Here is a 24120-nt window from a genome sequence, read left to right on the forward strand (position 1 = left end):
TGCTGTCTTCGACTTTAATTTCTGAGTTCCTTGCACTATTAACTATGACTTGACATGGATGGTTGGTTGAAGATTGATCTTTCAGATCCCCTGTGAATGCCTTGAGATTTGATACTGTGTTAAGTTGGCATTGCCAAAGGAACTCAGTAAATCTTTCTGTTGAATGAAATAGTGACTACAAAACACCGACCCCCTACACCCCTCCCCCAGTGAGGGACATTCCAGCACTTTGGTTTAGAGAGATGGGTTTTGATGTGTGGTTTAGATCATCTGTTAGAACTGGACTGCAAATTACTGACTTACTGAGACTGTCTTTTCTTTCTGGCTGTAGGTACTGTGCTAGCCAAAGGAGGTAGCAGTAGGGATATTTGACAGTTGTGACATCCCAGTGGCCTTCCAGATACAGCGCTCTCACCAGCCTTTGTTTTGTACTGTATCATATCCTCCATACTGTGTTAAGCACCTATGTCATTGCAGGCAGTTTTAGCATGTAAGGAATGGACTACCTTCCACGTAGAAGGTTCCATTGCTGCCTTTGCCCCTCATAGATGGTTTTAAATGCTGGAATTTATGGGATGACTTTATAAATTAAAGCTTTTAGTAAAAGATATGCCTATTTATCTCCCAGCCCGTTCTTTCCTTTCAACTGTGACCATGTTGTGGACCACAGTAATGATACTAGTGCTTTATGTACGACATGCCTGGCAGCTGAAAAATATGTGACCTAAGGAAAAATTTTACCTGTTTGGTTGGGACTTTGTCAATTATAATCCTGAGCGTGTGGCTTCTTGTTTTAGATCTCACAGTATTACCATGGTATTTATTGAAAAGAACCTTGCTTTCTACAGGGTATCTAGATGACTAAAATTAAATTAAGATACTATTGGAGTTTGTTTTTTTTTTATATTCCATTTACAGATACTCATTGGCTGCCCTTCCTAAGTTTGAAAGCTCAAAGTTTCATGCATCAAAGTGTGATATTCAGACCTTCATACCAGACACAAGTATGATTTGATTGCCAACCACTCATTCTGATGCTGTATGTAGCCTTTGTCAGCCTCTTGGGCTGGTTTGATATTTTTATTTTTGTGGTGGTCCACTGAACCTTGTTTTATAGTAGAGTCACAGAAATGGGAAGACTCTTAGCGGTAAGCAACTCAGTGGTTGTTTAGCCTTTTTTCTTCTGCAAAGGGATGGTAGAAGCATTAAAAATACATAATTTACCCCAGTATATGAGTCAGAGAAAAGCTGACCTGATTCAGAGAGGAACAAAGATGAAAAGTCAAGACCTTCATCATTTCTCTGCTGCTACCCTAACCCTGGAGGTATCCCAGGCTAGTGGAGCTCAGTTTGAAAACTACAGCTGGGAGGTCATGAATGGATTATTAAGTGTTGTATAAATCCTCCTAGTGCTAATTTGAGGTTTATTGCTTTCTGAGGGTCAGTCACATTTTAAAACAAAACTGCCCCAGTTCTTTGCCTTTGTTTGTAGTATGAATTAACAACAAACATTACTAATCATCAGGAAGCTTGTGTATTTTGAATGTTCAGTCCAACTAGTGTATACTGCAGGTACCATGTTCAGGAGAGGCTTAGAGATAGGGTAGTATTTTTTTTTTTTTTAAACTCGTTATGTAGACCAGTCTGGCCTTGAGCTCATGGCAGTCCTTCTGCCTTAGCTCTTCTGAGTGGTGATTATAGGCATGTGTCACCATGCCTGGCTTTTTTTTTTTTTTTTTTTAATTAAGTTTAATGTGGTATCCAGATGGCACTGTGAAAGTGTTTAAGAAGCTGGGATGTTCTACATGAGTTAGGCTCCAATTGTGTAAGATTAATTCTGAAAGTATGGTTCCCCAAGTAGTAATATCAGCATCCCTTAAAACTGGTTAGATGCAAATTCTTGGCCTCTGCTCCAGAACTGGTGAATCAAATCAGTCAGAAACTTTGAGGGTAGAGCTGAAGCCCAGGCTTATCTCATATCCTTGTGGGTGACTCTGTAGCGTGTTATAGCTTGAGAACTACTGGTGTCAGCGAGCCCAGTGGTGGTGCCAGGAGTTGGCCTGGGATGCCTTATCCTGCCCCTCTTCCCCCCATGATTTCTTGGGTTGCCATGGAAATTTGATATTCTTTCAATTTTATGTTAAGTCTTCAGCAAGTTTACCTTCAAAACGAATCCTGTACTTTGGGCTTCTAATTAGCTTGCTATCTTTAAGCCTTTTTTATGTGGAAATTCTGAAATAGCCATTGAATGTGTATGAACACTTTTTTTTTTTAATGTTGTCCTGGTTGTTTACTAAAGGAAGTGATTTTTCTTCTTGACCTGTGAGGGCCACCTTTGTCTGAATACTGCTAAGGTACCTGGGATGAAGACTGTCTCCAACGAGGTTCGGATGGAGGATTTCCCAAGCATATCACCTATGTAACCTTGATAATCAAAGTCAGAGAATGTTGTTGTCATTATAACTCTGTTCCTTTTCTCTTGTGTGTTTATGCTTAACTAGGAAGTCATACAGAAGCTTGTAATGGGATTCCCTGCTTGGGATGCCACCTCTGATGTCAGAAAAAATACTTTTTGTGGATGGAAGGTTTTATAATTTTTATCGATTCTGGAAAGGATCTATTGTCCTTCCCTTCCTGTTACCCTTCCCATCCAAAAATCTGACGAACCATTGCTTTGGTTGGTTTTAGGTAATAGTTTAACATGTTTCTGCTAGCTTGAACCACTGGTGGTGCATGCATGACTGTCCCATCGAGTGGTTTGTACTGCCTGATGGAACTGCCCCATGCTGCCTGAGGGAATAGTTATCCGTGTACCACCAATGGCTCAGAGCTGCCTCGCAGAGAGAAATATGAATTATGGCCCTGTTGGGAATGTGTTAAAGAAATTTCCTCAAGATTTATAGCCATTTAAACTGGAAGAACTTTCTATTCAGATGTGGCTAACCCTATTTTAGTCTTGTCTGCTCCAGGTGTTACTGTATATATTAAGTATACAATACAGTTCTGTACTTGTGCACTCTTGTCTTTCTGTTTTTGGAAAGGGTGCACCCTAGTTCCTGTCATCAGCTCTAATGCCTTTGGATAGTGGTTTCCAGCATACCCAGTAATTTCTGGTAGGTCTTCTTTTTAAAATTTGATTGCATCAGATCTGTAGAGCAGGAGGATATTATCCCTACTTATAGGTGGTACAACTCAGGCTGAGAAGAGGAAACAGTGTGAGTGTTGGACATTCCCAGCACTGAAACTGGGCTCGTCCTCTAGTTTCTTCTCAGTACGCTCAGGCTGGGAGTGTGGCTCCAGGCAGAGCGAATGCTTACCGTGTGTAAGACCCTGGGTTTGATTCCCATCACAGGGTGGCGGTGGCGGGAGAGGTTGGATGATTGCTTAGAGAAGTCTCATGATGCTTACCAGAATGTAAAGTCATTTTGAAGGAAATGGACCATATTAAAATTTGGATTTCTTTTTTTGGTGTTCCTTATTTTAATGCTTTTTTTTTTAAACAAAGCTTTATGGATGAATGTGATTTCTCCATTTCTCAGTTAAATGAAAGCTGACCCCATATTTTTCTTCTTTTGTTCACAAAAATCTTACAAAATCCTGCTCAATCCTATTTTTTAGTATGTTGGGTCAGGAGAGGGCATACCGTTGGCAGCTGGTTACCATCACCTCATTTTCATGAGATTGTTCTTTGGGTTTCAAAGACGAGTGACCTTGTAACTTATATTACACAGCCTTAAAATTGCACATAAAAGTTTGCTGTGGAAGAGTAGCGAATGTAAGATAAATTGAGAAGGTTAAGGGAAAAACTGTGCTAAGCCTCTCATAAATGAATTCTCATCATAAAAGCACCGTGCTTTCTCCAAGTGACAAATTAACTTGAGAATTGTGCTTTGCATTTTTAAATAATGTGTGGCAGAGTAATTCCATTTGTGCTTGAGCCGGAGGTCAGCACCTCAGCTTATTCTCCTTGTGCTTTTTTCCTAATAGTGTAGGAAAGAAAGCCGTATATATGGACATTTCATTTACTTTGACTCTGCAAATGCGTCGTTCTAGGATGTAGTCATAAAGAGGTGCTGTATGTGAAGGCAGGCTGCCATGTGAAAGTGTTTGTGCTGATGCTGGGCGCAGAGCCTATTCTCCAGAGGGAATATTTGTGCTTACGAAGTATCTTGTAAAGATTCTTGTTCTGACTTGAATGACTGTCTCACTCAGTGGGGTCACTGAAAAGGGCATCAAGGTGTCAGTCATTACCTCAGTTCCCTGCTGCCAGTGGGTGTGAGTGTGAGTGTAGTTCTCTTTGCCAGTAAGGCAGAGGTGTTTGATAATGACAGTGACCTCTGAGCAAGCGACTACGTCTTCCTATCAGGAATATACATATTAATGCCATTTGGACTGTTTTGCGGGGGGTGTAAAATATTTGTATTAGTTTTAGGGTTTGTACATCTGTGATCTGTTGCAGTAACGAGAAGAAAGAGAAGAGGGTTCCTGCCCTGCCTTCCTCAGCCCGTCTGCTGAAACCTATGGGTCATGTAAATAATCTGTGTCCTTGATGTCGGTGTTAGGAGTGTACATGGGGTAACTGATAATAATATCTTTGCCCTCTGCGTCCTTCTACTGAAGTTTTAATCTTCCTGTCATTGGCCTGTGGCCATATTGCCTTTTTGCTCCAGGATTTTTATTTGTGGGGCAGAGGTAGTGGGCATGATGTTAATGAATTCTCTCAAATGCTATCTAGTGGGGACTTGACCTTTTAAAGTCAGAGCATGATGCCAAAAGTCACATTTTTACTTCAGTGAGGTTTTTTTTTTGTCTCTGTCTCAGGGAACTCTTAGCATCTGGGAACCAGTGAGTGCATGTGCAGAGGAAGTTACGGAGAGGCAGGTGCCTGGTGCAGGAGCGACAGGGCCACGTGCCAGTCATTCTTCCAACTTGCGCTGGTGGTCTGTGTGTTTCTTGGGAGCATATTCAAAGGTTCAAGACTGTGGAGAGAGGCTGAAGCAAAGCAGACCCCTGGATTTCCCTGAAGTTCCTTTTAGCTCTGGGTCTTTCCTGGCATCATCCCTTTTTAACTTTAGTATCCCTTTTTCCAATAAGAAAACTAAACCCAAATCATACTACAAATGTACGCTTCCTGTGATGGAAGCTAGTATGACAGACTTTATTTGCATGGAATAAAGAAGGTAAATCCAGCTACCAGGGAGGCTGAGACAGAATTGCTGGAGCTCTGCAGTTCTAGGCCAGCCTGGACAGTGCAGTCAGACCAGTGCAGCTCAAGAAACAAAAACAGAACAGACAGACAACACCCAAGCAGATGAAGCCTGATTTCAACAGCATGTCAGTCAGCGGTCCAGAAACACTGTGACATCATGGGCATTTTGAGGTTGTTTGCTCACCTGTCTGGACAGACTCCAGACATACATGTAGGGTTAGGAAACACTTGTGTGGTTACAAGACTTATTGTTTATTGTGAAGCATATTACCATCAAGTTAGTGTCTGCTGACTCAGGATCTGACTTTAAAATAGCTTTCCTTTCATAATTTAAAAAATCCTTTTTACTATCATTTGGCTTGTAATATGTGTTCAGGATAGGATTTAAAAGACTTTTTTTGCAGTACTAGGGATTAACCCAGGGCCTTCACACTGAGGTACATCTCCAGCCTTTTTTTGCAGTTTTTATTTGGGGACAGGGTCACTAAATTGCCTGGGCTGTTCTTGAACTTTCAGTCCGAGTGGCCTGCTGGGATTACAGTGCTAGAATTACACTCATGGGTCTCTATGCTGGGCTTTTTGTCGGGGAGGGATCGTCTTAAAAATTGAGGACTTGAAAGATGTAACTCAGTGCTAGAATGCTTGGTTCGGATACACAAAGCCCTTGCTTAGATCCCCAGCATCCAGGGGAAAAAATTCACAGAACATAAATGCTGTGAGTTTTACTGACAAGAGAATTTAGGAAAGTCAGTTATTCTTAGTGCATTTCTTTGAATTCAGCAGCTGGTAGACTAGGGTGATGTAAAGCCTAGGCCTTGCCTTCAAGGAGGTCATAGCCTCCTGTCGGGATGAAACAGGTAAACAAATACTAACAGAGATACGTGCAGGGTGCCCCTTGGGTGCCAAGGACCTTTATCACACTGCTTGTTGAGCCTGTCCCTGCAGAGGGCGGGATCTTTTTCTCTTGTTCTGTCTTCTGTAGCAGCTTGTCTTATTTTACTGTCTTAGTGTTTTCCATGTTAGGGATTTTATAGGAATGTTAGCATTTAGTGCTTCAGAACATCTCTTGCATTCAAGAGTCAGGAGCAGAGATGGAAATGGTGATGCTTGTTTGTCAGGATTAGAAAACATGCAGGATATTTAGGGTTTGATATAAAAAACATATTTTTCAAATGATGGTATGTGAACTGGGGTTGTATAAACCTATTTTTCTTGCAAGTCTGTCACATGACCGTTGGACAATAAACTCCAAATCTGCTTGCTCACTTAAGCCAGTCTTACATTGTATATATTTCTGGTGTGTGTGTGTGTGTGTGTGTGTGTGTGTGTGTGTGTGTGTGTTTCACCTCTCTCCCCTCTAAAAAAGCCCAAGCCAAAAAAGAAACAGGGTGTAATTTCTATATTCTTTGCTTTGAAGTTTTCTGAAACTAACACACATACACATCTCTCTGTGTGTCTTTGTCTTACTAAAGTCTGTTCTGTGAAATAAGAGCAGTGCCTTTTCCGGTTGTACTGGTAACTGAAGGATTAACTGGATAACATTTATAAGAATCTCTAGAATTCGTAGAGAAAGGGCTACACAGACTAGTATTAAGCAAAATGAATAAATTCCTTTTTATATTGAGCACAGTTTTCTTCATGCTGATCTTTAATTTTTAAAATTTTAAGACTTTAGCTTTCTTTTTTAAAAAACACTTAATCCTCATGACACTTCTTTACTTCCCTACACTAAGGGATTTTTGAATTGGTACAATTCTCACTTTCTCCTGTAATTTTATAAAGTGTGGTATCTTTAAAATGTTACTTTAAAAAAGTCTTCTTTAATGTCTCTCCCTTGCCCCATGAAATGTAAAAATTGACTTCAGTTGACTTCACTTTAATAATTTCATTTTATTAAAATCTTGCAACATTTGAGTCAAGTGCTAGAATATAATTTTCATAGCAAAATTTAAAACCTTAGACCTGAGTTTAATTTCACCTGTCTCTGTGCAGAGCTTAAAGGGCAAACGTACCTGGTTATGTTTTACAGGTTTTCAGAAAGATCATTTGCTGCTTCTCCTCATCCTGACTGCTAAGCAAGTAAAGGGAACAATCAACAGAATGTTCTAAGAAAGTGGAAATTGGTCCAGTGTGCTAGGATTAGCTTCCTCCCTGGTGTGAAAACTAACATTTGTGGTATACAAAGTGATGCTGTGTAAAAATGTGAAGGGGCAGGCGTTTACTCTGGCTTCTACTAAGGTGAGGACTTCCGATGAAGTCCCGCTCTATAGGGGAAGTGTTTCAGAACCTGACGGGTCTGCCAGCGGTGTTACCTGTCACCAAAATCAAGAGAAGGCGGTGCAGTTTCTCAGCTCCTTGTACAGGTCTAACATCTTTTCTCTTCTGGTTGATGCATTTTAAGCAGTTGGATGTATTTTCCATAAATTTTACTGCCTTCCATTTACCTTTGAATAGGAGTCAGTGAAGAGAGACATTTAGGAAGTTATGAGCAACAGTATAATGAACTATTGGAGAAGTTCTCTTCTGGCTTTCCTCAAGCGTGTGCCATTTGGAAAAGTTACTATAATTTTATGGTAAATGTTGGAAAATGATGCTATTTGCTATTTAGAAATAAAGCAAACAAGGCTTGCTTTTTAAATTCACAGTTATGCCTTACTAGCCCAATTTTTACTCATTTGATTTACATTAATGAAATTAAATGTGACACTGCAATGTTGGGTTAGTCCCACAGTTCTAAAATAAAGTTTGATTGAATTCTGAAAACAAGATACTGTTTAATGCCATATACACAGATTTGTGAAATTTCGTTTTTAGCTCAGAGTGGAATTGAGGGAAGAATGTAGCCCAGGGATAGAAGAGAAAGAGAAAATGAAGAATACCTAATTGTAACTTGCCCATGGAAACTAAAACAGATTCAACTTTGAAAGAATAAAGAGTTATTTCAAAGTTAAATCCCTACTATCCTTGCTTTGTTTTGTTTGTATTTTGCTATTGTTCTTTTATTTTTTGACTATTCTCTTTAAAATAAAGAAAATTTAAATCCTGTATGAGAGTTCCATTATATTATTAAGTGTAAAAACAAGAAATACAGAACCCTAAAATATCAGTTCACATGAGAAAAATACAAGATCAGCTAATAGCAAGTAGTGGTATAACCATCTTAATCTGTGTGTGTGTATGTATATAAATATAATGTATTTATACTTATTTGTATATATATATCTATTTTTCCTTTTCCCTTTTCTCCTTTCCCTCATTCCAGTTTCTCTTCCCTGTTGAGCATTTTCTTCATAAGGCATTATTTGGAGACCAGCTTCTGACTTCTTTTCTCTAACCTTGAGTGGGGATTGTCTGCACAGTTTCCTCTGATTTCTGATTTTCATTTAGTGATGTCATTAACTTGTGATTTAGTATTCATAAGACTGTATGAGCATTTTGTGTTTTAATGGTTAAACCTAAGGAACTGAAAGTCAGATTGAATTGCTGTCTCAGCTTTGCCAGTGTGGGATTTAGTTAATTTCTTTAAGCTTTGATTTTTCTTGTGTACAAAACAGGCGTTTATATGTTTATCAAGTCGGTACTTTGCAGCCTGCGGTGGTGCTGGGAAGCGAGTGCTGAGCAGGGTGGGTGAAGCTTCTGACCTCACAGAGCTTACATGCTCCTGGGCGAAGTGGAATATACATATTAATAGATATTAAATATTCCACATACTTGTGAGTATTTTTAGATGGTGACAGGTGCTACAAACAAAAGTAAGACAGGGTCAGGAGTGGAGAGGGACAAACTTGGAAGGCAGTTTCTGTTTTCAGTGCGGTAGACAGGAAAGGCCTCTGTGATTAGGTCATGTCAGCAGAGACAGGAGAGAGGCTGTCTGGGGACAGAGGATCAGAACAACATGCATGGCAGGCACTGAGGTGAGAGCAAGCCGGTGTGTGTGGAGGCAGCGCGGCTGGAAAGAGTGAGTGAGCGGCAGAGCAGGCGTGATGGCACTGCTCAGCGTGTGGGAGCCTTGGGAAATCAGGTGAGGGAGCACCTTTGCGTGTGCTGTGCCAAAGCTACAAGAGCAAAACACCAAACAAAGCAAGTAAGTTTATTTTAGATTTGAGGAATGCAAGAAGAGTTCAGTGGTGGGGGCTGATGATGATTTGAGACAGAGGCTTGCTGTGTAGCACAAGCTGGCCTTGAACTCACTGCGTAGCCCAGGCTGGCCTCAAACTTTCGATGCTTCCACCTGTGCTTACAGAGTGCTGGAATTATGGACATGCGCCACCATGCTTGGCTTGACATTTATTAATGGCATTTATCTTATTAAATTTAAATAGAAAAAAGATTGGATAAAATTCAGTATTTATTGTTGATTTTTAAAGTATAAAAATATAATTAGGAAAATATCCTAGCAAAGTAAGGTATGTTCATCTCAATCCCAGAATAGCTAGGACAGTTCTGGAAAAAGAGATTAAAACCTGCATAGTAAGGCTATAAGAACTGAAATAATAGTATTGCACGCCATATTGAAGGGGGAGTTTGAGAACATTGCTGTTAAATTTAGGAGAAAAATAAGGATATCCACTATTTTTGACTATTAATGGTGTTGTGGAATCACAAACCAGTGTGGTTAGACAAGAGAAAGAAAAAGTTAAAAAGGTGTAAAATCAGAAAGAAAAGAAATGAATGTTATTTGCAAATAAGGGGATATACAATTAGAACATCCAGGAGAATCAAGTGAAAAACTTATTATAAAGAATAATTACAACATAGTAAATGTGATATTTACTATAATATAGTAAATACTATGTTTATAATAAATTCTCAGTCTATGTGAAAGCCATAAAAATGGAAATAATATTGGGTATGCAGGCACATTTACTATATTATAATATACTGAGAATAACCCGTTAAGAGATTTAATGGAAGAAAAGACTGTCAGCATAAAAGAGGGTAAAAAAACCTAAGAATAAATTTAAGAAATAGGTGTACTGTATCTGAAGACATTTAAAAATGTTCCTGAGTGTTACAAAAAGGGTATGAAAAAAATTAGAAGGGCTGTCATACTCTTAATATAAATATGTCAGTTCTGCCTAAATTAATCAGTATATTTAAGGTAATTATAGTGAACAATAGACTTTTTGGTGGGGGGAGTATAAACAAGCTGATTCTGTGTTCACTTAGAAAAACAAACAAACACAAACAGCTGGGACAAAAGAGATCAAAACCTGGCATAGCAAGGCTATAAGAATTGGAAAATTGGGGCTGGGGATTTAGCTCAGCGGCAAAAAGCGCCTGCCTGGCAAGCGCAAGGTCGTGAGTTCGGTTCCCGGTACCGGAGAAAAACCAAACAAACAAACAAAAAAAAAAGAATTGGAAAATTGGTACTATGTGCCACATTTAGCTCATGGAGAAGGTGGTATTCAAAGGTTGTCCTTTTAGTAGATGGCAGTGGGGAAACCTGGTTGTCATCAGGGGGAAAGTGCAATTGGAGCAGCACCTCAAAATGTTAAGCCCAAGTCAATCAGAGTTCAACAGATATTTCGTAAATAAAGTAGGTCATAAAAGAACATTAGAAAGTTATTTTATAATCTTAGAGTAAAAAATGGCTTTTCTAAGTAAAACAGCAAACTGGGAAGTCATAAAAGAAGAAATTGCTAACTTTGATTATAAAAACTAAACTAGCCTGAAAAAGTTGTGCATAAGACAAGAATCAAGAAAGTTGGAAAAAAAATCTTTGCTTCTTATATCACAAAGGGACTAATTCTCATATTAAAGAACTCTTGCAAATCCGTAAGAAAAAGTCCAACAGTCCAGTAGAAAAATGGGAAGGAGATGGTTTACATGAAGGGAAATAACAGTAGCTTATATGGAAAGATGCAAAACTGTGCTCATTTTAAGAGATACGCACCTTAAAACTACACTGAGGTAGCATTTATCATGGTTAGATGGGAAAGATTAAAAAATTTCTGTAGAAAGTTTGAATATAAAACAATACAATCTTTAATCAGCAGTTTGGCAAAATCTATAATGTGAAAAATTTTATATTCCTTAGACTAGGAATTTCAGTTTTAGACACTTTTTCTAGATAAAAATACATAGCCCCAGATAGAAATACATTTACATGTTCTATGAGTGTATCCTCTATATATCTACATATTATGTGCATGAAAAAATCCTTTGTATGTGAAGATACCCATGCTGGTAGTGTTTACACAGAGTAAAGACTAGAGATGACTTAGATGTTCATAGGGGGGATTCTGGCTAATTGCATTATTTATGGCCGGGTAGTGGAAAGGCCACAGTCAAAAATTACCAAAAAACAAAATATATTTTTATATTTCACATGGCAATTTATAAACATTGTGAGTGTATATTGTTTGGGGGAAAATGTGAGGTAGGGAACAATGTATGTAATATATTTGTGTTAAAAAGATCCTTTTGTTTGTCTGTAGAGGGTAATTTGGTGGCTGATGACACACACAGCCTCTTCACAGAAAAAAAAAAAATACTTAGACTATGCTTTGTCCTCTGCACTTAGCACAAATGGGTGGTTACTTTTGTTGTAACCATGGGGTTCCTTTTCTTCAGGAGTTGATTTCTACAGTTGAGTCTTGAAGAGGAACCCTCTCTCATTACAGGTACTGCTGAATGGGTGTCATACTTAGGTGCTTCACTAGTGATGCTGAATGTACTTCCTGAAATGGATTTCTTGGTGGATGTCAGTATACGCTGTGCAGATCAGAGATGTCAGATAACTTTGGGAAACGTTGGGCTAAACAAAACCAAGCAGCTTCTTTTCTGTAGGCCTTCATAAAGCCCTAGTACACATATCATGCTTTGGGAGTATTCAAGAAGCGTATTTAGAATGCAACATTTTTCAAAAGTTCTGATTACAGAACTTTGAACAGTGACTACTTTTTTTTTTTTAAAAAAAAAAACCTTATGAGTAGTTGTTGAAAAATATCATTTAAACACTTGAGTTTGGTTTTGTTCACCTTCATTTTAATAAATCTATATTCTTGATATATTTCTAAGATGCTGTAGTCTCTGCCTGTTTTCCCTCCCTCTTATAATACGCTCCAACTCACTCATTTGCTCTGTATGTGAGACCCTCTCAAGGTCATCCAAATTGCACTGGGCTTTTTGGGAGCAAGACAGAATTCTTTATTATGAAATTTCAGGGATTGGATGGAAGTTGAAGACTGACGCTTCATTGATTTTGCTTTCCCTAAAGCTAGATTTTCTGGTCAGTGGAGCAATGAAATCAACTTAATGGATTGATTCCCGAGGAATTGTGATCAAGATGCCTCAAGCGTATGTAGCATCACTGTGGGAGTTTAAGATACAGCAGCTACCTTTGTCTTTCCCATTTTCTGTCTGCTTAATTTTGAACAGGTCACTTAGTCTCCCTGCTCTTCAGTTCTGTCATGTGTAAAACTCAGGAATTAGATTTCAGTGATCAGTATAGGTCTAAAAACTTTAAGACTCTAAGTTATTGTTAGTGTGTTTAGTATCAGGGACGACTGTGGGCCAGTGTGGAATATTTTGTTCAACTCTGCGAGTTTGTACACGTGAACATGAATAATGTAGTACCTGTCCCACGTCAGCCCTTTTGGAGAATGAAATTATTCAGTGATTAGCTTAGTCAGCTTCATATATTTGAAAACTTGTTGAATGGTTTGGCACTTCTCGCTCAGTTGGTTAATTTGTTAATTACCCTCCAGGAAAGCACTTGATTATATCACAGCTCAGCCAATCCAGTGATGTAGAGAAATCCATGCCTCCTGTGCCAGCGCCCCCTACATTTGTTTCTCTGATGGAGAAATCCAGGCTATGGGTAGAAATCGTCTCGCCCTGCCCCAGAACAGTGCTCGTTTGGTGAGCTTGCTGTTCTTTGTGTGCACTCTGCCTATTAGCAGATTTTTAAACTTAGCACAGTGGACGTCTAAATTCACTGAATGTGTGCCGTCTAGAAATGAGCTTTAAACTTTGTTTCTCTGTTGAAATTAGGGCTGTGACATAGCTAATTACACCGAAGGAGCTAAGGCTGAATTTGATTTTATTCTGTGGAGGTAGAAGGTATTGTTAGAAGGAAAGCGCTTGCCCAGGGAGAGAGCTGAGGGTGGCTGAATTGCTGACTGCCCTTGTCCCCCCTGTTTAGCAGAAGACTTATTTTGTTTTTAAATAAGATGACAACCAGGGGACTTATCAGGAACCAGTGAATTGTAAGAAAGTCCTTTCAGTCTGCTCGTGTCTCATTTAACCTTGCTTTTTAATGTCGTCTTGTACATTACTGCCAGAGGACTTGGCTTCCTTTGAAGTTGTGAAGCATTGCTGCTGGCGGAACCATGAAGGTGAAGTAGAAAAGTGGCTCTTAGTAAAGCCTGCACTGATACATAGCAATGGCTCGCTACCTAAGTAAAAGCATATGTGTGAGTGCTGAACACAGAGTGCAAGAGGAGAATATAGAGCGGACGCGGAGATGGGAGAAGTATTTCTCGTGAAGTAGGGATGCCCTTTCATAATTCATGAGTTGCAGAGTGAGGAAAGGCTTGAAATCACCTGAAAAGCATCTGGAAGCAATCTGTAATTTTTTAAGAGGCAGCAGAAGAGCCTGTATCTCTCCAGTGTGCAATGACAGAATTGTTGATGTGGGATTTTGGAAATAGTACTTGCAAAACCTCTTGCGATTAAATACCCACAGTCCTGACTACAAGGTGATACTCCAAGTTCCTAGGTACTTGATAAGCCATTAATTGATTACAGTGCAGAAAGCTAATTTGGATCACTGAGGAAATCTGACTATGAAGAGCTTGTTTGTTTGCATGTGCAATGTTCACCTTTTCATGTCCTCTCCTTCTCATGTCCAGTCACCACTGCTGCTATGCCTTGGGTCTTGTCTGTTCTGTTCTTATTTGTGGTATTGACTGAATCCAGGCGCACTCTGTGGACCCTGAGCTGCACCCCAGCCCTTTTAATCTTAATTAATTTATTTATTTATTTTTTACTTACTTTTTAGCAGGCCTTGAATTCACAGTGTATCCCAGGTTGGACTCTCCTGTGATCCTCTAGCCTCAGCCTCCTTAGTGCTGGTGTTACCATTGTGTGCCATCACACTCAGCTTATTTTTAAAAATTTGAGATGGGGTCTTGCTAAGTTGTCCAGGCTGGCCTTGAACTTGTAATCTTTCTGCTTCAGCCTGTTAAGACCTGGGATTATAGGTGTGTGCCACTGTACTATGCCCAGTTTTGAGGATTAAGGCCATACTATGCTACTTCATCCCTTTTTTTCTTTTATGAAAAGTTCGTTACAATGTATTCTAAGCTTTTGAAGCCATCTATGGGTTAAATACACACACGCACACACACACTCACACGCATGCGCATGCATATACACCCTCTTATAGTGACTTACAGGAGCCATCTTACGTTGAGCTGTTGTATAAAAGTTGTGACATCAAGGAGTGTCCTTGAGAAGTGCTTAGAATGTAGAGATTCTGAAAAAATGTATTTGTTCTACAAGACTGACTTGAATTACTCACCTGAAACCATGTAAACATGGGGAAATATTTTGCCTACTATTTATAACTATATCAGAATAGATTATATCTTGTCTTTTGCATCTCTGTAAATAGTTGTGGTTATATGTAATTTCAACAGTGTACCTTGATTTTTCTTTTTTCTTTGTATTTTAAACTCATAAAATTTGTTGATAGCTGACAGAATTGTGATTAAATTATGTGGTTGTACCCAATTTATTTGACTGTTCCTCTGTTGGGCTGTTTTTTAAAAGTTAATTTTATTGGTACACTTTTGATGTATAGAATGATCACATTCATCGTAGGGAATTTGTACATTATACATCTTGATTCTTTTTTTCCCCCTCCCCCAATCATTCCCCTCATTTGCAAAAGCTTTGTTTGTATTTTTTTTTCTATTTTCTTTTCCTTTTGGGCTTTTAAATTGTTTCTACTTTAAACACTTAAGTATAATATTTACTCTTTTCTTTTTTTTTATTTTAAAGATAAAAGGAGGGAAACATTAACAGACATACAACATTTTACAACATATCACAAGCACAATACAGACAATACAGAGTTACAAACAAAGTGGTAGGGAATTAACAATGGTGGTTGTATTACATATTGATATCTTCAAAGTGGCTTCTCGTGATCTTTTCTTTTTTGAGACAGGGTTTTGCTATGTAGTTCAGGCTAGCTTTGAACTATGTAGCCCAGGCTGGCCTGAAACTCTCAGTGATCCTCCTGCCTGAGATTACAGTGTAGGTCACCATGTCTTCCTTGTTTTCTTAAAAGATATTTTTTCTGGTAAATTTTCTCTAACTTCTACCTATTGTGATGTTAAATAATGAGTTTTTGTGCTTTTGTTTAGTATTTTCTTCAGTTTCTGCCTTTTGTACCTGACTGTAGGGTTAGTCACTTTAAATGTTTTTTATTGCTGCCCTGCTGTCTTTTGTTTTTGTATTTCTTTTGGATAATTTCCTAGATTGATTCTTTTCAAATTCATGTTTTCCTGGTTGTGGAGTAAGGGTGAAGCCTTGCATTTGTGTTGTGAAACTTATCTTGCCAATTAGGCCTGGTGGTATGAGGTGCATATCTAAGACCAAAGTAGACTTTGCCAGTGGGATGGCAAAGACTGGAACTTTCAGAGATTAGTGTCTAGATAGGTCAGAGGTACCTGGGGATGTTTTGGAGTATTGCCCATTTTTTGAAAGTTGTTTATAAAAGTTACTTGTGGTTCCTTGTTTGCTATTCTATATTATAGTGCCATTATTATCTCAGTATGATGCTGTTGATTCATACATGTGGATTTAGTTTCACATTTTTTATTCTCTTCTGAAAGAACCATATAATTACATCTCTTAGAAGACTTCCTGGTTACTTTCTGCTGGCTCGAAAGCTTTTCTCATTTTTCAGATTTCTAAATAAAGATTCATTATTTATCATTCATTCATTTATTTGTTTATCTTTATCATAAAGATAAATGCAGGCTGAGGAGAACTCACTCCGTGCACACTATATGGTGGTATATGGGAAGGGAGAAAATAGAGAAATGTAGATTGGGTGTCGTAATTTATTAATGATGGTGAGACATTTTTCCTTCCTTTCTGTAGATCTGAAAGCTTTCTGGGGTTTCCTGCCAGAGCTGGATGCTAGAGAAATTTTTTACATTTCTCTGGAGAGTGAAGTGACCAAATACTACTGAGTTTGTCAAAGAAAGCAGTCACAGGTATGTCCTCCTTTATTATTAATATTGATGTGTTTGGTAATGTTCAATAATAATTTCTTAAACAAGCCTACTTGAACTTACTGATCTGGGTGAACATTATTCAGAACAGGCTTTTTGAGAGCCTATACTCATTCTTCTACTCAAAGTGTTTAAAAAATACTTCTTTGAGAGCTACGTGCAGGTCCTCTGCTTGCATTCTTTTAAGCATCCTGTTTTCTGTGGTTGCATCTCTCAGCCTTGAAAGGATGAATTTGGGAAATACTCTCCACTCCTTTAAAGCCAGGACAATGGTGTGGAGGCATTCTGGTTTTCATCAAAAGCAAGGAACAATACCATAAGAAAACCAGTTTTCCGTCTTGTAATTTGTGTATGTACTTGAAGGCTTACACACTGTGTTGAAAACTAATTCTAAGAAGTGATCGTGAATTTCAGATAATGGTAGTATTGTTAAAGTAAGTAATTAGACTACATAGACGTATTTACTTGAGGGTATAAATGTTGAAGTTCTTATTAAAATCAGTCATTCAGTCAGTATTGTAGAGAGGTTCTAGTATTAATCAGGTTGAATAAGATGCTATAGTAAGATGCTATCTAAACTTCCTTATAAGGTATACTTCTATGGCTTTGATTTTTATAAATGATTTCCTGTGGATGTTTTGCAGTGTTTCTCAAAGTGTTACTAGAATTTTTGTTAAAAATACACATTAAAAGTTCAGATTACTTTTCAAGTTACAGGGTTGGGGGCCCAGTGCTAGAGGGTATTTTGCGTGAGTGAGGTCCTGGGTTCAGTTTTCAGCAGGGAGTAGAGGGAGAAAAAAAAGAAAATGCAGATTATTAGCTTCCATCTATTTTCTCAGTGCAAATAGAAATGGTAAGGGGCAGGGCTTGGGAATCTGCATTTTACAAAGGTGTGCTGCCAAACATTGACATCCTTGATGCAGTAATATCAGTAGAGGAGAAATATAGCTTCCAACCTGTCAGATGTCAGATGTGCTCAGTTGCTGTCCCCGCAAATCGAAGAATGAATTTGAAGGAACAGCAGAGGGTAAGAGTAGGAAAGGTTTATTGAGAGATAGCTCCTGAGAGACAGGAGGAGTCCTGGAAGTAGGTTTCCACCGGGCTCTTTGTCAAGGGTAATTTATATAACAGGGTCACAGTGTGAATACAAAGTGGGTCAAATCATAGTCAACCTATAGGATTATAAGTATAGCTGCTTAGCTAATACTGATCCAGTGGGGAAGTGAGTCACATGGTAGGGGTACATGGAAAGAACAAAGGAATTTTTGGGAAGGAGTGGTCCAGATGCTCTCGTCACCACCTGGGTGACTGACGCCTATCTGGACTCATTGGGCCAGATGGGCTAATTACAGTGTAATTCCGAGTTACTGTTTACCCCTTAGGGAGGCAGGTAGCCCTGGCCATTGCATCTCTATCTTCAGGCCTGGCCTTCTTCAGATGTACCTCCAGCCACAATTCTGATGTCTTTATATTTTACTCACTTCCTGGAGAGCCCAGTCCCTCTCTGACTGTATATTAATTTCTATCTAATTTAGCTGCCTATAGTAATATCACACTTCTATCTAACCTTTGATGCTTCTCTTTTTAAATTTAAGGGTTCTCTATAGTTGTGTATTTGATTTTTGCTTCAAATTAAGCAATTTAGTATACTGTTTTAACATAAGGTTGTATTTTCATGTAGCTTTGTTGTTAGATCAAATTGAGAATGTAATTGAATAAAACTGAACTTTGCTTTTCATGGCTAACTTTGAAAGGTGCATGTTTTTCTTTGGATAAATACACTGTTTTTTTTTTTTTTTTTCCATACTGGTGATTTAACCAATGGTTGTGTCTAAGAGATTATTCCAAAATCCAATGTCATGAAGCTTTCTTTACATGTTTTTTTTTTTCTATAAATTTTATAGTTTTAGATTAGATGCATGTTGAGATACTTTTTGTATATGGTATAAAGTTCAAGGTCCAACTTCATGCTTTTGCATGTAGGTACCTGGTTTTCCTAGCACTATTTGTTGAAGTGAAGTTTCTATCTTTAAAGACAGATTAGAATAAGTTTAGAATAAGGAAAGCAGACAATCATAAATAGCCATGATATATTTATGTAGAAATTCTCATAAAGTCCTGTTTCTAATTAAAATAGGATTTTAGATGCAAAAGATTTGAAGATCATCTTAGACTAAGATTTAATAACTATAAGTAGGCATAGATTCTGTGTTTAAGTTTTATCTTAGTTACTTTTTTTTTGTGTGTGTGGGGTGGTTTCCGGTACCGGGAATCGAACTCATGACCTTGTGCTTGCCAAGCAGGCATTCTGCTGCTGAGCTAAATCCCCAGCCCCTATCTTAGTTATATGGTAGATAATGACTTTTTTCTGGTGCTGGGGGTTGAACCCAGGGCTTTCACACTGAGCTACATCCTTGACTCTTTTTAAACTTTCTTATTTTGAGGTAAGGTCCTGCTCAGTCACAGAGTTGTCCAGGCTGGGCTTGAATTTGGGCTCCTGCTTGAGCCTCTTCAGGGTGCTGGAATTATGGATGTATGCTACTAAGTCTATCTGGGTAATGACTTCTTTAAAAACTTTTTTTTATTAGTATGTTTGTGATACATAATGAACATGTTCATTGTGGGGTGTTGGTATGTATGCATATTGCATCTTGATCCTTATTTGAGATTTGATTCTAGATGAACTCTAGATTTTTAATTTTTTGATGGTAGGTATTAAACTCAAAGCCTAGCCCATTCTTGACAAGTGCTTTACCACTGAGCTATATCCCTCACCATACTGTATGCTTGTGTGTCCCTTGTTACAGGACTTTGCCCAGTCAACTGACCAATGAGAGATTTCCTAATATTTTAGGAAGCATTGGTTTCAAGGCCCTAAGCAGAATTCATATCCTCATGGTAAAGAATAGCTACTAATGAATTCTGGGAAAAGTCTGAAGCTATTCTGAATTATTCACCAGTCTGTACAGCAGGAGTTGTTTACAACCTGCCTTTGCTGCTTAGCTCCAGAAAACAGCAGGACGTGTGTTGACAGGATGATATTTTTTGTTTGTTTTTTGTCTTTTTGAGACAAGGTCTCACTATGCAGTTCAGGTTGGCTTTGAGCTCACTTTGTAGCCCAGGCTGGTCTCGAACTCACAGTGATTCTCCTGCCTCAGCCTCCTGAGTGCTGGGATTACAGGTGTGTGCCACCATGCCTGGCCTGACAGGATGGTATTTACACTGATTTTGTAAAAGTTGCAGCCTACATTGTGCCCTTAGAAATGAAGTTATTTTTGGGAAGCCAGGAGGATGTTAGGAGGGGGACATGGAGAGCAAATATATATGTGTGTGTAAATGTAAATATATGTGTGTGTAAATATCTCTATATCTACAAATATGCCTAACTAAGGGGAAGTCTAGGCAGACACACTATGAAGCAGAGGGAGCAGCTTGGGGTAAAGTAACGTGGGTAATGAAGGGAATCTAACATTGAGCTGTATTATTCTCTTTTGAGGGGATGGTAGCTGATACTAACAGCAGCACAGCAAGAATCACAAGTAAAAAAAGAGTTTGAAAATGGACTCTAAAGTGTTGAAGACAATATGATAGAAAGTGTATGTGATATTCTCTAGGAGGTGCCGTCTGTAGAATTCATTCATTATGAATTTTGGATGTGTTCTTAGACCAGCAAGACAAATCACAGGTATACACAGGCAATTGCAGATATTCTGAGCTCTTGAGAGAATTATATATTTGAATGTACTATTTCAGGGTTAAGAGCTGCATGACAAAAGAACACCAGTTATAGCAGCATTCGAATAATATCTTTTCTAGCATAGTGCTGGGAATGTCATGTGGAATTCGGGTGATGAGTTAGGAATGTTTTTCTGTGGCTTCTCAGGCTTTGTGCGGAACCAGTGGAAAGCCATTTTTTGGAAGTGGTTTTGAGTAAAAGAATGTATTCGCAGATTGGTTTAGGATGAGGTTTCCCAAGTAAATAACACAAAAAGATACTCAAAAGTGACTTACGGTAAATACTCAAGTCACCTATATAGTACTGTAGATCTGAAATTTATTCATTTTGCACATCTTTTCATACTGTCATAATAGGTTTTGTTGTTTTATTTTATTCTTTTGCAGTTTTTTGAGACAAAGTCTCGCTATACAGTTCAGAGTGACCTTGAACTGACTATGTAGGCAAGGCTGGCCTTGAACTCCTGGTGATCAGTCTCCTGAGTTCTGGGATTACAGGGGTGCACCACCACACCCAGCCGTCATAGCTTTAAAAGTCTTCATATTATCTACTTTCTTTTGCTAATTTAGTATTTGCATTTATTGAACTATTTTGTCTCTTCACATGTTTTATCACTTTCTTAATTTTGTCTTTGTATCTTTTGGAGTTTTTTATATCTCCTTAAATGACTAGAATGGCTTGGAATAAATAAATATAATTTATGTTCAATCACGTTTTCTATTTCAGTTTCATCTTCATTTCTGAAACCCCTGCCCTGTGTTGGCTTTCCAGTGTGTAGCGCCATACTTGGAGGGCAGTTTATACCAGCTGTGGTCTAGACCAGAGGTTCTCAAGGTGTGGTCCCCATCGGAGCAGCAGCAACCTCCCCCAGGAATTGTGAGGTAGTAAATTTGGGGGCTGATCGTGAAGCCCAGAAGACTGTATTTAACGAGCCCTGCTAGTGATTTTGATGCCTTTTGCACTTTGAGAACTGTTCCAGGTGTGGATTAGTTGCTGTTGGGGAAGTCATTCATTTCCTTCAGTCCTTGGGCCTCTGAGCAGATAGATTAGGGGTTCGCAGACTTGTGTGCACATGAATCATGTCCTGAACTCACACTGTGAGAGTCTGATTCATTAGGTCTTGAACGACTCAGTTACCTACATGTCATTGAGCTCTCCAAAATAGTTCTCATGTCTGTGGTCTTAGACTACATGGATATCTCATGGTTTGCTTCAAACCTCAAGTTGATGTGCTTTAAAACAGCTTTTTAAGGCTTCGTAACTGAAAACTTTAGAACTTTATTGGCAACTGCAGTTTAGATTGTTTTTCACTGAAGGACAATTATGTTCTTATTTCTTTCCTTAAAAAATACGATTTTTTCATGTCTACACAGAATTCTTTATAGTTTTATCTAAGGCTAACCCTCCTGTGTTAAGCAGTTTACTCACTAAAGGAGCTTTCTGGCCCTTGTAAACATAGAGATTTCATACACAGTAATTTATAAAAACAGTGAACTTTAAACCCTGGCTTTAGGGAATGCCACTTTTCTTTGAGGTTTATATTCCCCTCCTCCCCGCCACCCTCTATTTCTAAACTCTAATCCTATTCCCCAGGGATGATGGCATGTTTCCTTCATTTCAGTATCATTCGAATGCTTTTCTTTTTCTTTAGGTTTTATGGCACATCCTTACAGAATTCTTGTTTTGAGGCCTCCTTTTGTCTCATCTCTTGTTTTCCTCTTTCCATCCATCCACTGAGTGAAGGAACTTTCCAAGTCTTTTTCCTTAACTCCGCCCCTCCGACTTTCTTTGGTGCTAGAGGTAGAACCCAGGGCCTTGTGCATTCTCAGCACACACTCTACTACTTAGCTGCTCTCCCAATCCTCAGTTCTTTTTCTGCAGGAACCTGCATGTTCTTCCCACGGGGCTGTTGCTTCATGTCTTCCAGGTCCTGGTCCTTGCTCAGCTGTCACCCTTAACACCACCCTTCATAAAGGCGTGTCCGGCTCCCATACTTTCGCAGCTTCAGCTCCATGTCAGCTGCCTCTTGGATGTCCCAGAGCCTCATGAAGTTAACATATCCAAAACCGAGCTCATCGTTCCTTCCCCTGACATCTGCCTCTCCCTTCACGTTCCCTGTCTTGGCAAGTGGCACCACTGTCATCCATCAGCCAAATGCAGGTACATTTGTCAGGCATTTCCGATGTGTTAGGCAAAGAGAAACTCTGAGAGCCATGAAGTTCTTTGAGATAGAGTCTACTATTTTTGCCATTGTGCTACGGATGATGAAGTTGAAGTACAGAGGTTGAGTAATTTTCCCAAGGTCACGAAACGGCTACCTGATAGAAATAGAATTCAGGACAGCTTGTTTGGTTCAGATCATGTGGTCCTAACTGTGGTACTCTGCTCCCTGTCTTTTTCAGTTGCTAACGCTAGAAAGTCAGGGTTCCCTTTTACTTCACGCTCCTCCTCCCTGCATCTGATCGGGGCTCTAGTTCACCACTAAATCTACGTTAAAACCGTGTTTCCCAGGCCTCCACTCCATTTCTTGCCTTCCCTACTGTGATGGGTGCTCTTTGTGTTCATTTGTCTTGTGGCTGTGTATTAGTCTTCCCAGCAATAAGTCATAATCATGATATTTCTCTGCATCTGCATGCTAGCCCCTGCACCACCCGCCATTCATCAGGGAACTGTTCTGTGGTAACCCCCTTCTTGTGGAGCAAGTCCTACCAGCTGTGGGGACCAGGATGGTTGAGACAGGTGAAGAACTGACCGTAAGGCAGAGAGCTAGAAGAGTACAGGTCTTACCTGGGTGGTACCTGACATTTCTGAGGAGTAGACAATTAAAGAAAGAGAATGTTTTGATTAGTTTTTGCTTCTTTTTGGTCCTTGACTTCTATTTATTGTAATAAAGCAACAAATTCAGCATCTTTTCAGGCCCGGAGAAGGACCGGGTCTTTTGCAGGCCCTCAGAAGAATGCTGTCTACCCCCTCCTCCATGCTGTGCGTCAGCCTCCATAAACTGCTCACCCTCCCTGTAGTGTATTGTATGCTGTCTTCCTTCCTGTGGCCTTTGAATATCCTCTTCCCTCTATTTGGAATTCTCTTCTCTCACTGCTCCATTTGCCTGGCTGAACACTACTGTCTCCTTTTGGAGTTCTCAATTCAAATTTCCCATTTACACCTTTCCACAGTTTGTGTCAAATACTTTTCTGATATGCTGCCCTAGTGCCCTTTTGTTTGGCTGTCATATGACTCATTAAACTTCGCTGTAATGACCTGTGCAGTTGTCTGTTTTACGTTGCAGACTGAATCTTATTTATTTCTGTGTTTCTGTTACCCAGCATAGATGTTCAATAGGTACTGAGTATTTAAAAGAGTCAGTGAGTATTTAAATGAGCCAAATAATGTCTGCCAGGTCTCATGCTTCTGCCTTAGTAAGTGACTCTAGCTAGTGATACATCAGTTAGGGTTAGGTTCCCCCATAAGTAACCACAAAAATCAATAAACAGATTAAGGGATTATTTTCTCCTAAGTGAAATGAGTATGGAAGTAGGATCTCCAGGGAATAGAGTATTTCTTTGATTATCAAGGACCCAGGTTCATTCTGTCTCTCTGCTCCACTATGTTGAGGTGTGATCCTTGCCTCCACACTCTTTCTAGATGCTAGCAGAATACTAGCCATCTGCAGGTCCTCCTTCTAGGGAAGAAGGGAGAGTCAGGAAGCAGAACAGAGCTTGCCACAGCCTGCCTCCTACCCCATCCTCTCTTAGGAGTTTTCCTGAAAGGCCTTCCAAGTGCCTTCCTCATGTACTTACCCTCAGATGGTATCAGAGTCCACTTCTAGCTACAAGGCATGACAGGAGGTAGAGGTTTTAGCCTGGGTTTTTGCTGCCCTCTACAAAGTTGGGGTTCTGTTAATAAGGAAAGTAGACAGTGAT

General features: G+C 39.2%; 1 protein-coding gene across 5 annotated transcripts in view; it reads left to right on the plus strand.

Moving 5' to 3' along the window:
• The window catches only part of Fam160a1 (family with sequence similarity 160, member A1), a 244571-nt gene that overhangs the window by 50253 nt on the left and 170198 nt on the right, over nt 1–24120 (plus strand). For 2 of the 5 annotated variants that reach the window (XM_013522889.1, XM_013522892.1), the window contains exon 2: nt 16331–16446. The gene's annotated coding sequence lies outside the window, so the exon portion shown is untranslated. Of the gene's footprint in view, nt 1–9131; nt 9231–9272; nt 9294–11785; nt 11836–16330; nt 16447–24120 lie in introns of those variants that run through there. The other 3 variants (XM_013522890.1, XM_013522893.1, XM_013522891.1) reach the window with 3 other exon arrangements.

The sequence above is a fragment of the Chinchilla lanigera genome, unplaced genomic scaffold, assembly GCF_000276665.1.
Source record: "Chinchilla lanigera isolate Chin_1 unplaced genomic scaffold, ChiLan1.0 scaffold00070, whole genome shotgun sequence".
Taxonomy (NCBI): Eukaryota; Metazoa; Chordata; class Mammalia; order Rodentia; family Chinchillidae; genus Chinchilla; species Chinchilla lanigera.